This window comes from Hemicordylus capensis, chromosome 4 (assembly GCF_027244095.1).
Source record: "Hemicordylus capensis ecotype Gifberg chromosome 4, rHemCap1.1.pri, whole genome shotgun sequence".
NCBI classification, from domain to species: Eukaryota; Metazoa; Chordata; class Lepidosauria; order Squamata; family Cordylidae; genus Hemicordylus; species Hemicordylus capensis.
Window position 1 is genome coordinate 30,170,567 of NC_069660.1, and position 22,373 is coordinate 30,192,939.

Below are 22,373 nucleotides of genomic sequence, written 5' to 3' on the forward strand. Positions count from 1 at the left end.
GGGGCAATCGTGGAGGGTTGGCAGCTCTACTAAGATTGCACAGTTTTGCCCTGCTGCCGACTTCCATGCATTTGTAACCACCCCATAGGGCGTAGTAGCTGGTTCAGGCTAGTGAGTGTGGTCAGGGAGTAGCTAACTCGGCTGTGAGTAGACCCAGAGACAGATAACTGATGTCTGTCTGGTGCATGAGACAGAGGTTGAACCAGTCCTAGCCCCTTGTTTGGATGAACAGATGTGTATTTAATTATAAGTGGGGGGATTTATTTTGTTTGGTGGTTATTATGCCGTAAGCCAGAATTTGGCTTTTTAAAAGCCAAATCTGGCCACCTAGTCCTCCCGCACAGTATGAGATGATGCCTTTCAGCATCTTCCTATATTGCTGCTGCCCGATATAGGAGTTACTCATAGTCTGGGAAACACACCAGCGGGGATTCGAACCAGCAGCCTCTTGCTCGCTAGGCAAGCCATTTCTCCACTGTGCCATTAGGTGGCCCATTTAATTACAGGGCTGTAATTCTTGAGTTTGTCATGTGGGCCTTCTTGGCAAGCTGCAAGTAAAGTGCTTGAAAGGACAGGAGAGCAGGATCAAGTCAGGAGTTCAAGCTGGACAGTTGTCTTTTGTTTTCTTCTTCCAAAGCAGTTTCGATCAGTCGAACACTGGACTTTCAAAATACAAAAGGCAGATTGGATGGGAAAGACTTGTGTTTCCCACTCAGCATGTTTCCCACGTGTTACACATACATGATTCCTGCTCCCCCATCCACCAAACATTGTATGCACTCCCCACATGGTTACTGACTGTCACCAGTTAGGCATCTTCTGTTCCTACATGCACCACAAAAGAAATAGGAAGCTGCCAATAGTCAGACCATTGGTCTATCTAGCTCAGTGTTGTCTACACAGACTGGCAGGGGCTTCTCCAAGGTTGCAGGCAGGAATCTCCCTCAGCCCTATCTTGGAGATGCCAGGGAGGGAACTTGGAACCTTCCGCATGCAGGTGCTCTTCCCAGAGCAGCCCCATCCTCCAAGGGGAATATTTTACAGAGCTCACACACCTCCCATTCAAATGCAAACCAGGGCAGACCCTTCCCAGCAAAGGGGACAATTCATGTTTGAAGAAGCTTTGCTCCCTGAGGTAGTTCTTGCAGCCCATAACTGGCACTGCTGAGCAAAATGTAAATTAAACCAATTTCCAGACTTGCCAAGTGTTTATGGCATTTTTTTGGCATAGCCATGGTTTTCAGCAGCTGTGCTTACTTTCCTGACACACTGGAATTGATGTGCTTAATGCCAGCAATACTGGGTGTCAGAGCCACATCATACCTCTTGTTGTATTCACTCAGTCTGAGCAGCAGCCAATTCTATCAGCTGCAGATGGCAGGCAACACCAGCAAAAGGGGACAGGCAGTTACCTTCAGGCCTGGGTGTAAGTGCTGATAAAACTATGATGAGTAAAAAACTTCCAGCCAGGGGCGTTGCTAGGCCCTTTGCAGATCTAGGACCTGAGCCCACAACTCCCCCACCCTTCTAATAATTAAACTCTGGTTTGATATTTAAACTCAGGCATATCCCGCCCCCCACTCCAAACAATAATTAGGTTTCTTTTTTTTTAAAGTATCTAATATTATAATACAGCACTTTTGGAGGTGGAAGCAGCAGCGAGGTAGGTGAGGCCAGGAGCATTCTCCCATGCGCTTTTCAGGTGCCTCCACTCCTGCCCTTCCTTTCTGGAAGAGGGCATGGAGGAGAGAGGTAGCTGCTGAGATTTGGGACTCTGGGCAATTCACTGGGGGCCTGTGCTTCATGGGCTACCCCCTAATGAGTGTGCCGAGTTTGTCCTTTATTCTCCCAGAGATGTTCTGCACCTATTCTGTCAATGGATACCTTTGGAATTAACGTATAGTATAGGGCCTTAATTTAGAAAATTACATATTATAAGAAAGTATGGGGAATTGTAAAGAGTGATCTGATGGAATGTTGGCCAATATAAAACAAATCAGGTACAGTTGTAGGGACACATAAGGACATCTCAATGGCATAGTTTGTGATGATGTCATCCACCCCAGTTCAAGATGATGGACGCGTAAACATTTGAGGCACAAATCGGCTAACTTGTGAACCACCTAACCTATCTGAACCAAAATTTCTACAGCTGTAGGGTCACACAGGGATGCCCAAATGGCATGGTGTGTGATGATGTAATCCATTCTAGTTCAAGATGGCAGCCATGTGAACGTCTGAGGCATAAGCAGGCTAATTTATGGATTGCCTAACCCATTTGAACCAAATTGGGCACAGTTGCAGTGAGTGACACACAGGGACACCTCAATGGCATAGTTTGTGATGATGTCATCCATACTAATTCAAGATGGCGGGTGCATAGATTTTTGAGGTGGAAGTGGGCTAATGTGAAATTGCTTAACCGATTTGACTTCTGTAATGCAGTCTACGTGGGGCTGATTTTGTACATAGTCCAGAAACTTCAGCTGGTTCAGAATGCGGCAGCCAGGTTGGTTTCTGGGTCATCTCGGAGAGACCATATTACTCCTTTGCTGATGGAGCTACACTGGCTGCCAATAGGTTACCGGACAAAATACAAAGTGCTAGTTATAACTTATAAAGCCCTAAACGGCTTTGGCCCTGGGTATTTAAGAGAGCATCTTCTTCACTACGCCCATTGAGGTCATCTGAGGAGGTCCGTCTCCAGTTACCGCCAACTCGTTTGGTGGCTACACAGAGACGAGCCTTCTCAGTTGCTGCCCCGAGATTGTGGAATGTACTCCCTGCTGAGATACAATCCTCCCCATCTCTGGCAATTTTCAAAAAAACACTTGAAAACCCATCTTTTTGCCCAAGCTTTCTTAGCTTCTTAAAAAAAATTAGGGATTTTAATTTCTGGTTTATTTTTAAATTGTTTAATTGTTTTTAGTTTTTGTATATGTTTTAAACTTGTTTTATGCTATTGTTAACCACTCAGAGATGAAAGTTTGGGGCAGTGTACAAATCTGATTAAATAAATAAATAAACAAATAAATAAATACAGAGCAAATCCTTTGTGAACACGGTGAATGACAAGAAATATGGATTACACAGCTCTCCACAAAATGAAGCAGCAGAAATATCATCTATGCACTCAAGCACCTATTGTCTATTGTAGTCTATTGTATGATGAGAAGATCCAAGACCACTCAGGACTAGAGTAACAGAACGCAGTAGATTAGAAGGATACAAAAGATGAAGAAGAAAGCTCAGCTTTTCTACATGTTGTGGCTTATCACTACTAAACGTTTTTTGTGACTGAAAGGGACTGGCTTCCCCTGCCCTATCTCTCTGACTTTTGAAATCCGTACTTGAACTAGGCTCTTCCCCTTCCGCTCTCCTGGCCACACCATAGATGCCTCTGCCAGCATCTGGGTCAGCCAACAGTGATGAGCTGAGCACTGTCAAATGTGGTCACAAGGGCCTATAACCAACATGGAGTGGCTCCTTAAGAATCTGGGAGGAGTTGCTGCTCGTACCAACCTTTGACTCTTGCTGACCTCTGGCAACCAAAACTTAATGCAGTACACAAGGGAGCCCAGCCTGGTTTCCACCACGTGTGAGAACTGCTAGGAGCCGTGTGGCTCCCGGCAGCAAGCCCGCTTAATTGGCCCCCTTTATACGAGGTTAGTGGAGCATGCACTCAGCTAACCCTATTTGTTTGATCATGTGTTGATGCAGCTCCATGCTGTGGTGATTCACAAGTAGCCATCCAACCGGGAGGCTACAACAAGCCTCTCAGCATTGGGTGGCTCCCCAGAATGGTCTGCTCACTCACATGAGGCATTCTGGGACTCTCTAATCCCCACTACCCCAACCAGCTCCGTGACGGAGCCGTAATCGTGTGGGCAGCCAATCTGGCCGCCCAGGGCAAGCTGCCTGCTCATGTGCAGGGAGAGTGGTCCAAGCCCACACTCCCCACAGAACCCTCTTAGTCTCTCTGCACTGCGCCTGTGGAGAGCCTCAAGGCCTCAGCAATACAGAGAATGCCACATAGCTTCCAGAATTCTATACTCAGTGTTTCTGTTAATAAAATCTAAAGCTGACCCATGGCCTCCTTATTCAGGGTTTTCCACACAGCCTGCTGCAGAATTACAAAAAGGTCGCTTTGCTGTGACTTCTTGGCCTTCTTTCAATAATTTCCTTTTTATCCCAAGCATTGCAATGGTGCACAGATTGAATTCCTATCTGAATCCTCCAGGTCCAGAGCTTGAGATTCTGGACAAAACTTGGATGTGCAAGCAACAGAAGATGGTCTTATGAGACTTCCAACATTAGATATTTGTATGACATCCAATGTCAAGCAAATATCTTTGGCATTTTTCATTATGAAATGCCTACAGATGTGCCCACCCAGAAGACTCAGTGCTGTTTTCAGCCTCCAGTAGTTCAATTGCTCTTCATTTCCCTTCCAATAAGCACCATAAACCATTTATTTATAGAGAACTCTGGAAGGGTATAGACATTCAGCCCTCCAGACCCGTAGCAATTAAACTCATAGTTCCCAGTATAAAGAGCCAGATCATTTATAAACCTAGTAGATTTCCAAACCTAAACCCAGGTTCTTAACTCCCAATAAAGCAAACCAAATACATTGCCAAATTGTCTTGAAATGAATATGGGTTGAAAAATTGTAATACAGCCTTATGTTTGTTTATATTCAAAATTACTCTGTGGTCTGTGGTCTGCATTGTTTCCCAGTTTCCCCCCTCCCTTTTTAAATGTTTTATTGGTTTTTCAATAACAATGCAGAACATAGACTGGAAGGAATATCTGTAGCATTGGTAATGGTATTAATATAGCCGCCACCGTGACAAAACCCAACCCATCCCTCAACCCAAATCAAGTCCAGTTTCCCATTTTCATCTGCATGAAGCTCAGCTTGTTGGATTGAATCTCTACATCTCAGTGTGTATAGCAGTATTCTTCAGCCTTTCCAGCTCCAGGACGTCCTTTTAACCTCTGGAACATGGTACCCACTTCTAATTTTCAAGAGGGTTGATTTTTAAAAGAAGGTTGTGTGTATCCTCTCCTGTGCAGCACTCTCTTTCAAGCCACCTTCAGTCATTTAAACAAATACTATCATCTCTCTCTAGCCATAGCCATGTGTGAGTTACATCATCAAAAAGGAAGCTGAAATGTCAGGAGATCTGGGCTAAACAGACAAAAGGGGAACATCCCATGAGGGGAAAAAGGAAGGTGAAGAAAAAAAGCCGGAAGCTTGACACTAGCAGTGAAAACATAGAGGGGTGACTTGGAGGGATTAGAAGGCAACCTTGTTCCCCTGCTAATTGAGCAAAGAGGCACCTTTTAAAAAGTGGTCATTCTCTTTATTTAGCAGGGGGAGAGGAGGAGTAGTAGTAGTGCAGGGGGAGAGCAACTGGCCGTATCCATCCCCAGCACAGCATCTCTCCAGTGACTGTTGCTGGTGTCTTATATTTCTTTTTAGATGGTGAGCCCTTTGGGGATAGAGAACCATCTTATTGTATGTATGTATGTATGTATGTATGTATGTATGAGTTTATCTCTTTGTGTAAACTGCTTTGGGACTTTCTTTGAAAAGCAGCATATAAATATTCATAGTAGTGGACTGAAAGGAGAAGTTAAGTAAGTGGACATGTTGTCTAAGAGCAAAGCCAAAGGGAAAGTTGAAATATTGCCTGGAGCAGGGATGTAAAACCCGAGAAAGTGACGAGAGTAGGCGTGATGGCACTGGCTTCCTGTCAAGGGGAAATATAATCTAACCACAGCATTTCACATTACCTGACTGTTAGAAATGACTGGCTTCACTGAAGATGATTGCAGCATGAATAAGGAGTTGGCCAGGTTCTGGAAAAACCAAAACAGCGTCTCCATAAAAGGCCTTTCAGAACCTCTTAACACAGTGTATGTTGGTACATATACAAGCATAATAATACACATCCGCACGTCAGTTGTGGAATATGCAGTCATGTTTTAATCACAGTGTTCCTCAGTGAAATAGATGGAAACAACAACCAGGAAGGGATTAGTGTGCACGCACATGCTGTCAGGGCTGGCAAGGTGGCTGATATTTTTAAAGTTTGCTTTTCTGGCTTTACTGCCATGTGAGCCTTCTTTATAGGGCTTTTAAAAAGGAAAATTCAGAACTACACAATGGAATGTGAATATAATTTTACACATGTAGTGTGCAACACTGGAACACCCAGCTGTGCATTTTCCTTGTCTGTGCATGCCTGTTGTGCTGCCATTTAGAAGCCTATGTAGAGCAGGAGAAAATTCTCAGAACTGGGAATTCGACAGCATTATTGCAGAAGAGTGTTGCATTCACTGGTGAAGAATACCAAGTCTACCAATACAATTCATTATGAAGAATAGCACTGCTCTGTAGCAGTGGAGTCTGCAGGAAGCATCGGTGTCAAGGAGAAGAGAATTTGTTACACTTGATCAGAGTCTGGATTCTAGAGAAGCCTGGACTACTCACCTTACTTTTTTTCATTGTATCAGTCACTTTTAAAATTTATTTATTTATTTTATTTAACATATTTATAGCCTGCCCCCCCCCAATACACTACCGCTTGGGGTGGCATATATTAATAAAATAGATACAATGTAGAACAATTAAAGGTTAATTTAGAAAATTATAAAATTTAACACATTTAAAAGTTACAAATTTTAAAAGTTTCAAATTAAAAGTTATAACTAAAAGCTATAACTAAAAGCTAAAAACTAAGAAACCTAGCAGATATAAGCAGCAGATAAAATGCTTAAAAATCTCCCTGAAAAGATGTGTCTTCATTTGCTTCTGAAAAACACTGATGGAGGAAGCATGGCGAAGCTCTTCCAGGAGGATGTTTCAAAGTCAAGGGGACACAACAGAAAAGGCCCAGTCTCTAATCCCTGCCAGCTGGTTCACCATCAATGGCGGGGCCATGAGCAGGGCCTGAGAATCCAAACAGAAAGCCCTGGCAGTTTCATATGGAAGAATACGGTCTCCCATACCTTATATAGCCTAGCCCCAAGCCATGGGGCTAAGAATACCCTAGCCCCAAGCCATGTAGGACTTTAAAGGTCAAGACCAGCACCTTGAATCTAGCTTGGAAGTGGACTAGTAACCAGTGAAGGTGCTGTAGGATGAGTGTAATACTCATGAAGTGACTTGCGCCCATGAGCATTCTTGCAGCAGCATTCTGCACCAGCTGAAGCTTTCCAAATCATCTTCATGGGCAGCCCCACGTAGAGCAGATTGTAGTAATGATCTAACATAATATAATTTTGTATGACTTGAATTTTTGAACTGCACAGATGTTATTTTGAAACTGCACACTTAGTGTCTTGTACATTTTAAAAAGACCTGTTCTTTTGGGAGAAAAGTGGCATATAAACAAATTGGAACAGTTCAGAATACTGCTTTTGTACATTTTGCCAAGAAAAGCTGCAGTGTAAACATACGTCTGCCATTCACAATTGACATTGCTTCTATACACGGTCATAACATGTAACGGCCTTTAGAATGCATAGGCTCTACAGGCTTAAACTGGTTTAATACTACAATAATTTTGTTGCCCAGGAGCTATTTCCAACGGGGGTTTGTGGAGCGGGGTATCCCAGGAGTGAATCCACTTCACCTCAGAATTGCAGCAGTTAAATTCAGGGAATTAATGGGGCTGTTTGAGTAGGGACACATTAGATGTGGCTCCTCTCCGCTTTCCTTGCGTTTTTTCCCTCCTCTCTGCATTCCAAATTTTTTCTGTGCTTCCACCAGGTTTTTCTCTGGTCAATTGCTTCCTAGAGGAGGCAGGATGCCACGCCTCCCTTTTTTCGAACAGCACATGCGTGGTGTGCTTTCGTGAATTTTTTAAAAGAAACTTTAAAGGACCTGATCTCCTTTTTCTTAAAGTTCCAGTCCCCCAGCCCCAAAAGTGCACGAACCATGGTTCATGCACATCCCAATTTGAGTGTCTTACTTACCTTTTTGTTTGGGGCCTGAAAATTCCAGCTTTAAAAAAATCAGTAACACGGTGGGTTTAGAAATCCCAAGCTTTGGATCACAACACCTGTTGTAAAGTGTACTTTTTAACCTTGTAAAGTGAAATTCATGTTAAAAAAAAGTTACCTTGTGTAGTTATCAGTCACTGAACAGCCCCTTCTTTCCCCTAAAAAGTGAACCAGAAGTGAACCCTGTACTGACTGGCAGGTGGTGCACTCTAGGGATCAGCCACTCAGCACACAGTGGGTAGGACCTTGAGGGCCATGCGGCAGGAAGAGAGCTTCCCTTTGTTGAGAAGCAGCTAGGTGGGAGCTGAGAGAGGATGGGCGGAAAGCTTAGTGAGGAGCAATGGAATTTTGCTACCTCATGGTCAACAGCTAGCCTGGAGAATTCTCTCATGGAAGGACATTATTCTTGAGAGACAGAATTGCAGGAAGCTTGAATTCTCTTCTGGAGTTTGGGGTGAGTTCAAGGGGGGGAAAGAAGCCAGGACTTCTGGCTTCTGGAAATTTAGTCTAGGGAACCATTTGCTAGTCAGTTTGCATCAGAATCTTACTTTTGCTTTTGTGTGCCTTGCATATCCTTACAATTGTTCTCTGGTGTTTTATCTGTAATGCAACTAAGCTAAGAAATGCTGAGTGTGTGCCATTCCAACAGGGTGTTGCAAAAGTCTCTGTAAACTCTTAAAGGTGTTTTTTGTATTTTCTTACATCTATGTACTTTGCAACTGGGTAACCAAGATTTTTAAAGTGTGCTGTCCCAGTATCATCTGAGGGTGCTTTTGGAAGTATTTTTGCAGCCACTGAATGTTCCTTTTACCTGTAACTAAAAGCTGGGAAGCCCTCAGATGGAAACAGTCTGTAGTATTTTGAATAAAATTTATTTTTATTTTTATTGTTTGTTCTTTGCAATTTTAACCAGCCTCTTTGAGTGGATTTTTAACTCAGGAAAGTGGGGCTGGAAAGAGGTTTACTCTGGTGCAAAAATGCCTCAGTTTGATTGTTCAGCAACTCTACCAAGTTTTCTCATCACATGTAGGCTTGCATGTGGAGGTTTTTGTGTACTTTTCCAATAGTCAAGAGAAGGAGAGTTTCCCTGGAAATTCACCCAAACCAGGGGAGAATAAGCTCTTGATAAATGGGTGTGATGGCAGCTTATTATATACCAGGAAAGTTTTGGGGAGCAGTCTTGGTGGGTGAAAGCAAGAGAAAAGATGATTCAGCATTTTCCTTCCCCTTCTGTGAGCTTGCCTTAGGACAAAGGCTGGGTTAAATCCGCTAAACCATGTAAAATGCAATTTTTTGCTCCAAAAAAAGTCACATCCCAGTTAAGAAAAGCAGAAAAGGGAAAAGACGGAGGGCCTGTTTTTCATGTTCCAGCACACAGTGTTTTGGAAAGCAGAAGCATGTAGCTAATCTGTAACAGATGTAGCCTTTTAAGACACAGATCTTTTTCTCCAATCTTTTGGCGCAGACCAATTGAGCCTGTTTCTGCTTGCCCAAGTAGCTTCAACTAACATTTGCCCTCAGAACATCAATCACACTTTCCATCTAATAATCTGACTTTATAGAGACATAAATTAGGGCTCCTCAAAAAGTTCCTTCAAGGGAGGTATTTAACTTTTGTATTTGATTTTCTTTTGAAAGAGATGGATTGCAGCATTAAGGTAAAGTGATACAGGGCACCTCATGTATATGGTATGTGCTTGCCAAGGGTGATAGCTTACACCAGATAACTAGGCTGTTATAAACCAGGGTTGCACAACTTCAGTCCTCCAGCTGTTGTCGGACTACAATTCCCATCATCCCCAAGCACAGTGGCCAATAGTCAGGTATGATGGGAGTTGTAGTCCAATAACAGCTGGAAAGCCGAAGTTGTGCAGCCCTGCTATAGACAGAGACTGATGCACTGCAACATTCAATGTGTGTTCTGTGCAGTTGCACAAAAGTGCTCTTATGGAACTGTACTTCATTAAAACACACATGGACTATTGTGTGGCATGTCAGCCAGTGGAGACACCGGGGGGGGGGGCGATATTGGGGGATGCAGAAGTGGCAAAGTGCCTGGGAAGATGAATTTTGTTCCACATTATATATTTCTTTAAAAAGAAATAACAGTGTATTTTACATTAATTCTCCCATCCTAAACATATTAACTTTTAAGTAAGCATGCTTAGAATCACAGCCATATTTTAATTCCCAATGTATGATTCAGTTATATTCACCAAGGAAACTACCACTCTCTTACAAAATGCAGAGTTCAGTTGTTGTGCGATTTAAGTAACACACATGAAGATCACTGTAGAGCCTAAACTAAATTGATTTATTGGTGAAGTACATTTGAGATAGGAAAGACCTATCCTATCTATCAGCTTCATAATGAATAGGTAGGGGGAGACAGAGAGAGATGTTTCCATCTTCTTTCTCAGAGGAAAGTAAGAGGACTGACTCACTACAGGAAGTACCTGAGGAGTCAAAGCAGGGGTCATGGAGCAGAGGCAAGCAGGGACAGGTAAGGAGACCCTCACTAGCTATCTCTGCTCCCAATGCCCCTAGTGGTCATTAGGATAGTTGGTGCAAAAAAGGTCGATGCACTAGAATTCCCATCTCCAACAAAATTACAGGCCCTTGCTGAGAGAAGGTGGCATCCTTAGATGACTCTTCATTTAAAAAGCTGATGCTTCCTACCCTCCACAAATGACATGTTAAAAAATGCTCAGATGTGGGGCTTGTTGTGAGCCCCAAACCTGACTCTCTAGCAAACTTGGCCCTCCAGATGTTGCTGAACTACAATTCCCATCCTCCCAAAGATGGGAATTGTAGCTCAACAACATCTGGAAGGCCAGGATTGTCCACTTCTGCTCTACTACTATATGGTACAACAGGAGAAGGCCTCAAAGGGAAAGAAAAATTATGTCCTTTTCCCCTCCTGAAACTCTCTCCTTCCTGGAAAGCAATGAATCTGGCCTGTGTCTGACCTTTGCACACCCACAGGAGGAGTCACTAGTCAATAATGTATGTGTGAGGCTGAAACTAGTGAGATAATCCATGAATGCAGTAAAGCCATGATCAGGAGGTGTGATGTAAGTGGTTTTGTACTGACAAATATGTCCCAGAGGGAGGAGGGAACAGTTCAGTCTAGCTAAAACTCTTAGCAGCTGTGATTAAACGTAGGAGGAAATTATATCTTAAATGGCTGCTTTGTATTTAATGGCATCTCAAACTGCTCTTATTCTCTTGTTGTATTTCAGGTCTTTTGACCGTAATAAATTATTACTACCAGTAGTCGTTCAGTCTAACTTAAGATGTTATATTTGTATATTTTAACTGTGCTTTCTTTGTTGCTTCATATGATGGTTCACATTGCTTATGACAGTTCTCTGACTTGCAGCCCCAGATGCTGCTGGATGATGACATCCTGCCCAGCCACAACACCCTTCAGTGAAGCCCTCAGGGACATATTCCTGGGCTTCTGCGGAAAGCAGAAATTATTTCCTCATCTCCTGCCTGGCAAGCTGTGCTGTGAGGCAAGCCTTGAGAACAGCAAGGTTTCTGGCTCCTTACAAGGACGGAGCTCTTGCTCTGCCCTCCCAAACCAGCCAGTAACAGGAACAGTAAAATGGCAAGTATTACAATTCAGCCATTGCAAAAGCTTCGTAAGTCGAAAGGTCTAAACTTGAATAGTATCCACATTTAAAGGTTGAGCTTGAAAGTGGGTGCTTGAAAATACATTCTTCCCCTGCTCAAATAGAGCAACTCCCGTTTGGGGCAGGCACAGTTCCCCAGGTCCCCTTCAAGTCGACCTTTACTGGGATCTTGAACTGGGCTCACACCCCACCTCTGCAGTGCTCTGCTCATCTGCCAGTCTCTTCACCTTCCCCAAACCAAAACATAAGTATCTTGGGGAATGGGATGGGGTTAGGAGGTAGAAGGTTCCCATCAACACAGCAGAAGCCCTATAAGGCCTTTCCTGGATGGCAAATTAGGCAGGGAGTGTTGTTTCCTACAGGGAATCAATGGGCTTGTAATCTTTTCTACAGTCATTCTGCTGGGGACCACGGAACTGGCAGTAGAGTTTCTACTCCTATTGGAGATCATGGGCCTTGACTACCATGATCCCCCAGTAAGAAAAGACACTGTCCTCTGCCACTGCTGTGTTGATGGGAACCTTTCAATGGTTGCCGTCCCCTCTCTTTACCCCAAAGTAAAGCTTTTTGGTTGCAGAAGGGGTAGTTACCTTAAGACTTTTAAGTGTCATATGGAATATTCAAAAAGCTTTGGAAAGCTTTTCAAGTGATTACTTGGAATGCTAAAATAAACCTTGATTCATTTCCATCCATCTCCAGCACAGCATCCCTCCAGTGGCTGTTCCTGGTGTCTATCATAAGTTTCTTTTTTAGTTTATGAGCTCTTTGAGGACAGGGAGCCATTTTATTGATTTATATCTATGTAAACCTCAAGTTGGTATGTTAAGGGATGCCAAAGGACAGATAGTAACTGATTCAGAGAAGATCAAACAGAAATGGAAGGATGCACTGTACAGCAGGGACGTCAACATCCAATATACTCTAGAAGATACTCCCTACTTGCAAGTACCTCCAGTACGGGAAGATGAAGTTAGATCAGCACTCCAGTCATTACCAAGTTGGAAGGCTACAGGAATTGATGGAATAGCTACAGAAATATGGTAGGCAACAGAAGAAGAAACAGTCAAAGCTCTAACCAAACCAAAATTTGGAGAATTACACAGTGGCCAACAGATTGGAAGAGGTCAGTCTACATACCCATACCAAAGAAAGGAGACCTAACAGATTGTGCAAACCATCACACAAGATCCTTAATTTCACATGCTAGCAAAATAATGCTCAGGATCATCCAACGCAGATAGGGCCCTACATGGAAAGGGAAATGCCGGATGTTCAAGCTGGTTTCAGAAAAGGCCAAGGAACAAGAGACATCATTGCTAATGCACGCTGAATAATTGAGAAAGCCAAAGAATACCACAAAGAAGTCAATATGTGCTTTATTGACTACAGAAAAGCCTTTGATTGCATTGACTATGTCAAGTTGTGGAATATCCTTAGGAAAATGGGTGTCCCAGAACATCTAATTGTTCTCATGAGAAGCCTATACACAGGGCAGGAAACACAGGCTTGGACTGGCCTATAGGGCAACAGGGCATATTCCCAGTGCACCCCACCCACGGGGTGCCGCTGTGCCCCACCGCACTCAATACTCCCACCCTTAAGTACCCATTATGCTCAAAGCCCGGTGCCCTCCCCACATACATTCCACCGCCCTCTCAGTGCCCCCAATCTGGCACTGGCCATAGTCCAGATGGAACATGATGAAACAAACTGGTTCCAAATGGGCAAAGGAGTAAAGCAAGGCTGTGTACTTTCTCCTTATTTATTCAACTTATATGCTGAACATATACTGAGAGAAGATGGATTGGAAGAAGATGAGTGTGGATTTAAAGTTGGAGGAAGAAAAATCAATAACCTGCACTATGTTGATGACACCACTCTGATAGCTGAGAATGTGGATGATCTGCAAGCTCTAGTAATGAAAGTCAAGGAGCATAGTGAAAAAAATGGGACGACTAAATGTAAAGAAGATTAAACTAATGACACCGGGTACAGCAACCAGCCTCAGAATCAATAATGAAGACACTGAAGTGGTGGACAGCTTCTGCCTTTTAGGATCAACCATCAACAGTAAAGGATCCAGCAAGTCAAGAAATATGCAGCAGACTAGCACAATGGTTTTTCCCATAATACTCTATGGACATGAAAGCTGGACTTTGAAGAAGCAGGATAGAAAAAGTATTGACGCTTTTGAACTTTGGTGCTGGAGAAGACTTTTGAGGATACCATGGACAGCCAGGAAAACAAACAAATGGATCCTAGAACAAATCAATCCAGAATTTTCACTCAAGACACAAATGACCAGGCTAAAACTATCATACTTCGGACACATTATGCAAAGACCCAGCTCCCTTGAGAAGCCCATAATGCTGGGGAAAGTTGAAAGAAAGAGAAGAAGAGGATGACCAGCAGCAAGGTGGATGGACTCGATTACGACAGCAATGAATGCACCACTGAGATACCTTAAAGGCCAAGCTGAAGACAGATAAGAGTCGACACTGACTTGATGGCTCTTAATCAATCAATCAAACTGCTTTGGGAACTTTTTGTTGGAAAACAGTATATGAATATTTGTTGTATTCCACATGGTAGACAAGCTTCCCTGAAAGATCTCTTGTCCATCTCTATAAGTCTCCCTCAGCAGTGCACAGCTGCAGCAGGTGGATGGATGTCTTCTGCACGGGAAGAATGGCAGTTCAGTCCCCAAATAGCAGAGCAAAACCAGTTTGGTGAGAAAGCAGCAAAACAAGAGGTCTTGAGATCGTTCTTTAGGATTGTAGAACAACAAGGATTTATTTAACAAGGTTAGAAACAAATGGCTGAAGAAAGAGACTAAACAAACATCCATCTCTGGGAGAGAAAAAATGGAGACTATCGCCTCTGTGAGGACAAAGAGGGGAGGGGTCCAGCACTTTTCATCCATGATCCCAGAGCTCCCCAGTGGTCACTATGAGACATTGTAGCTGAGAGCAGATGCTACAAGGATCCCAGTTCCAACATGTTCTAGGTCAGTTTGCCACATGTCCAGAAATTGGACATCCTGTCCAGGATGTAGGAGAAGAACCATCCTGGACACCGAATGCCCTGGAATTAGAGCAAGAAGACTGTTAATGCATTTTACCCATTTTCCTGGGGCTTCCCTCCAGGCATTGTAGCTACATGGAGTCAATGATTAAAAGTGCCGTATTCTTAGCCTTTCTCGGGCACTAGTGCTGCCAGCTGGCTAGACTGACTTTCTGTGTATGGCTCAGTAAACTCCTTCCTCTCATTTCTCCATCATCTCTAGTGTTAGCAAGGGTTTATTGAGGTGGAATGCCCCTAACAGTGATGTAGCGACGTTGGCAGTGACTCAAGTCTATTTGTGGTGGAAGCTCCTGCTATAGCCCCCCACCCACCCTGGCCTCCTCAGCTCACCTGCTGTCAGTTGCCCACCACTGGCTTCCACTCAGCATCATGGCCGACTTGCTTCCCTTTGCTGGTACCAACACAGTATAATGACATTACCACCCCAGTGCAAGCCTTCCCACTGCTAACAGGCATTGGACAGTGACGTCATTCTACTGCAAGATGACCAAAAAAAGGAAGCCAGCCACCTGTGGCAATGGTGGCAGGTAGTGGGTGAGTTGTGGAGGCCAGTGGAGGTGGCCTGTGGCAGAAGTGGTGAATGGCAGGGTGGGTAGGAGGGCTTGCAGAAGAGATGACAAATGGTGGGTCCGGGACCTGCGACAGCTCCCCTCTACTGCTACTACAAATATTTATATACCACTTTTCAACAAAAGTTCTCAAAGTGGTTTGGGAACTTTTGTTGAAAGCAGCAGACTCAGCAGCCCACACCCAGTGCCAGCAGTCTGTGTGCAGAGCATTCAATGGTAGATCCACCCGAACCCCGAACCCTCTCCTGGGCCCCAAATGCTATAGGGGGAAATGTGTGAAAGAGCCACCAAGCTCCACTGTCAAGCATTCTTTCCAATCCTTTCCAACACCAGACAACAAGATGACTCAAAAGGCCTGGCTAGTGGTGCTTCATATTCATTCGTCCTAGGAAATGGTCATAACCTTGTACAGTGCAGTGGGCATCTACAGCAGAGAGAGGCAGGAATTCCCCAGCAGACAAGTCAATGTGGAAAGATTCCCTGCAGGGAGAAAGTTCTACAACCACAGCACTAGTGTGTGAGCTTCTGCAGAAATCATTGCTGGTATGTTCACCACTAAACCCTTCAATTGCAGTTATAGGAAATCTTGTGGTTGAACACTAAACCCACTGAATAAAATATTTGATGACACATAGGAATGGGGAGTATGTTTGTTTAAATACCGTAAGAGTGAAAATCGGAAGCCAAGTTTTAAATACTGCACCAAAATGTGTTGCAAAGAGTTCAGTCTAGAGATGATTCACAGCTAGTATACAATGCCAAAGGTGGGTCTGAGCCTTATCAGGATTTTGAAATGAAATATTTGACGTTTCTCACACCTTAATCAGATTCCTGGCCTCAGAGACATGATGCCTTTAAATACCAGTTGCAGGGGAGTAGCAGTAGGAGAGAGGGCATGCCCTCAGCTCTTGCCTCCAGATCCCGGAAGCATCTGGTGGGCCACTGTGTGAAGCAGGATGCTGGACTGGATGGGCCTTGGGCCTGATCCAGCAGGGCTTTTCTTATGTCCTTAATTTGCTGCAGTTACACAGAAGGTGCATGAGATGGGAAATTAAGTGTTGGCATCTGGAGGGCATGCCAGATTTTCAACATCCAACTTTTGTGTGAATGCTGACACAATGGGCTATATTAAATTAAATGAATTAGCAAGTGGACTTGAAAAGCTGAGAGGATCCCCACCACCTCCAGGGGAGAGATGGCCCCCAGGGAAACTACAGGAACTGAATGAAAAGCTTGTTTAGACAAGAATGCTCATCAGCTCAAGATAAGTAAAAATATTTTGAATGGTGAATTAGTCAACGATGAATACTTAAGGATTTGACCGCAGCTTTTCCAGAAATAAGGTCTACTTCTGGCTTTATCTCTGAAGCAATACTCAGATGGGGTCTCTTTTAAGCAAGCAATTCCTCCTGTGAAAACTGAGATGGGGCAGTCCAGTGAAAGGACTAGTGCCTTAACTTGGGCAGTGCAATCCTTTGGTCCTGCTGACACCAGCAGCCACTAACACGGACATAATATATGCCTACTGTAGCTGGGAGCCTCTGCATTTCAAGCAGAAGAACAGAAAGGAGAAGAAGATCACTGTCCATGAGACAGGGAGTGTATCACACTGGCAGACATGCACACAGCATCCATGGCAATACCACGGCACACATCCATCATGGCATTGCACGCCAGTGGTGCTCCTGTGTGAGCCACACATAGAAGGCTGCACACTGATGGGCAGCAATGGAAGACCCCCTAACATCACCCTACACAGCACACATCCCAAACACAACACAAGACAACAGCTACAGAGACACCGCAGGACCCTTCACAGGGCACATCACCGTAGTGAAGCGAGCTGGAGTCCACGAACACACACACTTCAGGGGAGCATCATAGCCACCACTGAATGGGGGAAGGACCAAAGTTCCCTGTTGGCCAGTTCCAGGGGCTGCCAGGGGAATGCCCTTAGCCCCTGTGCCCCTTTCCCCCCAGGGTACCCTGCTGGCAACAATGCACTCGCTGGTTGGGAGAGGCAGGTGGCCCATCTGCATCCTGATGCTGGCCACATCCCTTGATGCCAGTGTGCTGGCATTCTTCTGATGCCAGCATGTGGCCAGCATTGGGATGCAGCCAGGCTACCTGTCAGCCTCTCCCAGCCAGTCAGCACTTCATTCACCAGCTGGGTGTTTCCTTTCTCTCCTTCACTCATGAGAGAGAGGAAGGAAACATCCAGCCAGTGAACAAAGCAGTCTCTGGCAGGGAAAGACCAACAGACAGCATGGCCATGCTCTGTGGGCCATCCTGGCCTTGCCCCCTGATGCCAACATGGCTGGAGAAGGAATTCCAGTGCCTTGACCTTTTGCACCAACTATCCTAATGACCACTTGGGCACTGGGAGTAGAGATAGTAAGTAAGGGTCTCCCTAACTGCTCTACCTGTCTCTACTCTATGACCCCTGATCTGACTCTTCCACACTTCCTGTGCTGAGTCACAATCCTTCCTTTCCTCCTAGAGAGAAGACGGAAACATCTCTCTCCCTCCTTATCTATTCATTATGTAGTTCTTTAGATTAGGATTAGGGCTTTCCTATCTAAAAGTGTACGTCACCAATGAATACTTAGTATTAAGTTCTACAAGAATCTCCATGTCTTTTCTCTAAATAGCTGCAACAACCAAGCCCTGCAAACTACTCTGTAACTGGAGTGGGTGCTCTTCCTTAGTGTTCTGCTGGTTACTACTGGGATGTGGCCAGCTACCTCCAACATTGCTACACACCTGCTTGAGGTCTCCCTACTGATGGAGATGTAGGTCACCTTGGACTATATAAAGTACATATAAGTGTCAATAAGCATAAATTAGAGGTATTTGGGGCTGTTCACAGTGCTGCTTTTTATTTCAGTTGATAATGGCTCTTTACCCCCCCCCCCCGCAAACATTGGTTTGTTCACACAGCAGGCTTCCCCCTGGTCCATCCTGATCCATCCTGCCCATTTCTGGTGAATAGGATTCAAAAGAAGATGGGGGTGCCCCATCTTCTTCCTATTTGTTACCAAAACTGCCCCAGAGCCCTGGCTAGATGCGCCAACTGTGCTTTGGGCTTAGAGGGGGCAGTTTCATTTCAGTATCAATTTGAGCAAGTTTTGCATTTTGGAAATGATGAGGAGGCAAAGATGCAGTTCAAAAGTTTTATTAAGGGGTATGGCGATATAGAATGCAGACGTTTAGGTAGGCAAGGCAATAAATCTTAGCTTATATTCTAGGCAAGAGTATAACTGGTGATAATTTAGCTTGAGGTCCTAATTAAAGATTGATCAGCTTGGCTAAGGTACTTGACCAGAGCCTGCTGTGGAAAGTGTTTGAAAGTGGGGAGGCTGGAAAGCGAAAGAGAGGGTGAGGAGGCTTAGAAGGGCAAGAGGTTAGTTTAGTTTCAAGTTAAAGCTGGAGTGTTTGTTGCACTTTGGTCAAAGTTTCCTTGAGGGAGATGGGCAGAAAGGCGGGAAAGAGCAAAGGGCTACAGGAGCTAAGGGATACAACTCGCTTGTATGAGAGTCCTTATGATAGTTACCCAAACAGATTCTGAGGCCATGTGCTTTGACTGGGGGTACATATACCCCCAAACATGCCCTGAGGCAGTTTCCAAGCCATGCTGTCCATCCTGAATGTGGTAGACAAAGAAGCTCCTTGCTGCTCAAGCATAATCAGGTTGAGTGGATCTTGCCCAATAAAGGCAAGGGAAATTATGTTAATGTGTTGCTTGGGTTGAATAAAGCTGTGCTAAATCGAATATCCAGAAGAGTGAGATGCCTTGAGGTGCATAAGATTACACATCTTCAGTTCTGATGTGCTCATTTCCCTGAGTCCTTGGCAGTTAAATTGTTAATTTAGAAAGAGTCAGGAAATGCACTGTTTATCCCTGTGTTACTCCCCAAGGAGTACTTCAGTGTTATCTTTGGTGGAAGGGAAGAATCCTTCCTTGATTGCTTCATCCTTTGAAATAAGGTCTGCTCGCTAGCTCAATGCCTTTTGTGTTTGAAAAAGAGGAGTGGGATCACCTTTTCAGTCTTTGCTGATCTGACTGGGGAGCACATTGCCCCATGCTCTGCTCATGCTCAGTGACCAGCTGTGGGTCTTGCTAAACCCATGCAGGTGAAAAGTTCATGATCCCATGAACTGAGACATCTAAAATGGAGGCTGTGGACCCAAAGTCCCATGAGCATAGAGGGGTGCTTTCTGCACTACCCCAAAACACAGCTTGTGTGGCAACATATTGGTGCATTCACCTTGCGCCCAAGTGGGCAAGGAGTACCTGTGTGCATATGTGTGGTGTCCATTGCTGCTTTTCAAATTAATTTTTCTTCCTCCCCCACCCCATATCCCAGTGTATGTGCTCAAAGATATCTGTGTGAGAGATTATTTATTATCTATTTGATTTCTATACTGCCCTTCCAAAAATGGCTCAGGGCGGTTTACACAGAGAAATAACAAGCAAATACGATGGAACCCTGTCCCCAAAGGGCTCACAATCTAAAAAGAAACATGAGATAGACACCACCAACAGTCACTGGAGGTACTATGCTGGGGGTGGAGAGCCAGTTACTCTCCCCCTGCTAAATAAAGAGCATCACCATGTCAAAAGGTGCCTCTTCGCCAAGTTAGCAGGGGTTTGATCAGGGATTGAGCAGGGGTTCAATCGAGATCAGTTGAACCTATCTATAGTCACTGAGCACTGTGATTACTCAAAAACAACCTTTGGTACTTTTACTGATGGGGGGGGGGGAGTTCTCAGGGTGGTTCTCCTGCAAAGTTCTCAGGGCTTCTGTGGGGAAAATATCTATATATTTATTTATCCTAAGCATACCCGTTGCTAATCCCATGTGTGGCAGCTCTCATGAGAGCAGCTGCCTGGAGGATGGGGACAGGGAGACAATGGTGGCGGGCCAGGCCAGCCAGCTGGCCACCAGAAACAGGGTTGGCCTGGCCCGGACGCCAGGAGGAGGAGGCGGCGGCAGTGGGCTGGGCTGGCCCGACCACCAGGGGGAGAAGGAGGTGGTGGGCCGGCCGCTGGGAACAGGAGCCGGTGGGCCAGCCTGGCCTGGCCGCCAGGAGCAGGAAGCAGTGTTTGGAACAGGAGGCAGCAGGCCGGCCTGGCCCGGCCACCAGGAATTGGTGGGCAGGTGGGCGGATGCAGTGGGGGGGGGGAGAAGAAGGTGGGGGGGAGACGCAGGCAGGGGAGAAGTGGGCTGGCAGAGGTGCAGATACTCTGCACCTGGCCAAGCTAGTTGTTATTTTCAGTGGTTTTGTGCATGAGCACCCATATGCAAGCTCATTCAGATGCCCAAGCAAAACACATAGAGTAGGGACAGACAGGGAGACCCTGACTCACTATCTCTACACCCAATGCCCCTAGTGGTCATTAGGACAGTTGGTGCAAAAGGTCAATGCACTGGAAGTTCATCTCCAACAATGTCTTCATTCCCACACTGTACTTGTCTCCCTTGTTAACCTGGTACACAATATTACACATGCTCTTAAAGTTCCTCTGCAGCAAAGTCATGGGGGGGGCAGGGAAAGGGGAGAAAGAGGGGGGCATTTTCAAATGTTGCCCCAGGCCCATCCAGCCTTGCTGTGCCCCTGCACAGAAGGATGGACATTCCTGCCTAATTCCCTTGCACCTCCATTAGGTCAATCAGGAGAAATCTTTCATGCTTGACCCAAGGACTCCCTAAGAAAGGGGGTTAAATCTGAGTGGGGAAACAATACCCATATGAGAGTAAGAAGCTTTTTGCAAGGGATTCACTAAGACAAGGGAAGGGATAATGGAAACTACAACAGTAAGATCTCAGGGATCAGTCCTTTGAACTGGTGGGATTGAGGACTGATATCATGAGAACTAGGCAGGAGCGTAGCAAGCCTGTGACCCCCAGCCTTGAAAATGAGACCCCCTGCTGGCCACGCCTCTGAAAATGCAAATAAGGACGAGAAAGGAAGCACCCAGCCATCAAAGTGTTCACCAACTGGGAGAGGCTGACACGTGGTGCATCCATGTCCCTTGTGCTGGCATCCGAAACTGATCCTTGGGTTGTCCACCCCTGTTATACAGCAACATATTTAATGAAAAGGAATAGAAACCATACACATGCGCACTGATTGAACAAAACCTATTCTCCTGGTCTGTCATTTTCCAGAGCCACAATTAAACTGACAGTCCTGACAGTCGACCCTTTTTTTAGTTCAAAAGGCAAAACAGGCCAGTCTCTGAACCAATGAGAGGCCAGAGATTCCCCACCTGGGGAGGAAACTGGTCCATTAGCTGAACATTCCAAGTTGCTGTCTAAGTTTGTTCATGGCCCCCATGTAGGAACAAGAGGCAGCTTGTGAGCAGTTTTAGAACTGCTGGTAAGGAAAGGGTTATGCTTCTCCTCTGCCCTGCTGTTTCAGTTCAGTTTCAGGTTAGTTTTGGCACCTTGCCGACCTTAACTCCTGGTCTGAGGAGACCAGAAACCAGCATGTTACAAATAACTGTATAAAAATATCCCCAAAAATAATAAACGTGCTGAAAAGAACAAAAAACAATTTCTGCAAATGTTATCCTCCCACATAATGCAGGATGCTAGATTCAAAACAAAGCAAACCAGCAAGTCCATAGTTCCAGCAACTGAACTTCACCTGAAGGATCAGGGATGAAATATGCCCCGGATGCAGGTCTGGCTCTTCTTTTGTATGTTAACTGGGTGTGTGCAATGTTCCATGGGAGGAACAGACTTTGTTCTTGGTGGTCTGTCAACGCCTACATATAACGATCATTTTCAAAAGTTTGTTTTAGTTGCTTTCATTTCCCTCTTAGGCTAATTCTTAATGTCTGTTTTATCTCAATCCCTACCACAAGGTTTCCTGAACAAACCTTCCTGAACACATTGAAAATAAAAATGGCCCCGCTAGCGCCAATGACAGGTTGCTTTCCAAGGGAAATCGTCGCCATGGGCCCACAGTCTGGACTGGGACTGCAGCAGAGGAAAAGGTATCAGCCACCGCCACCTGCCACAGTCAGTTTTTAACAAAACAACAAGCACACAAGGTC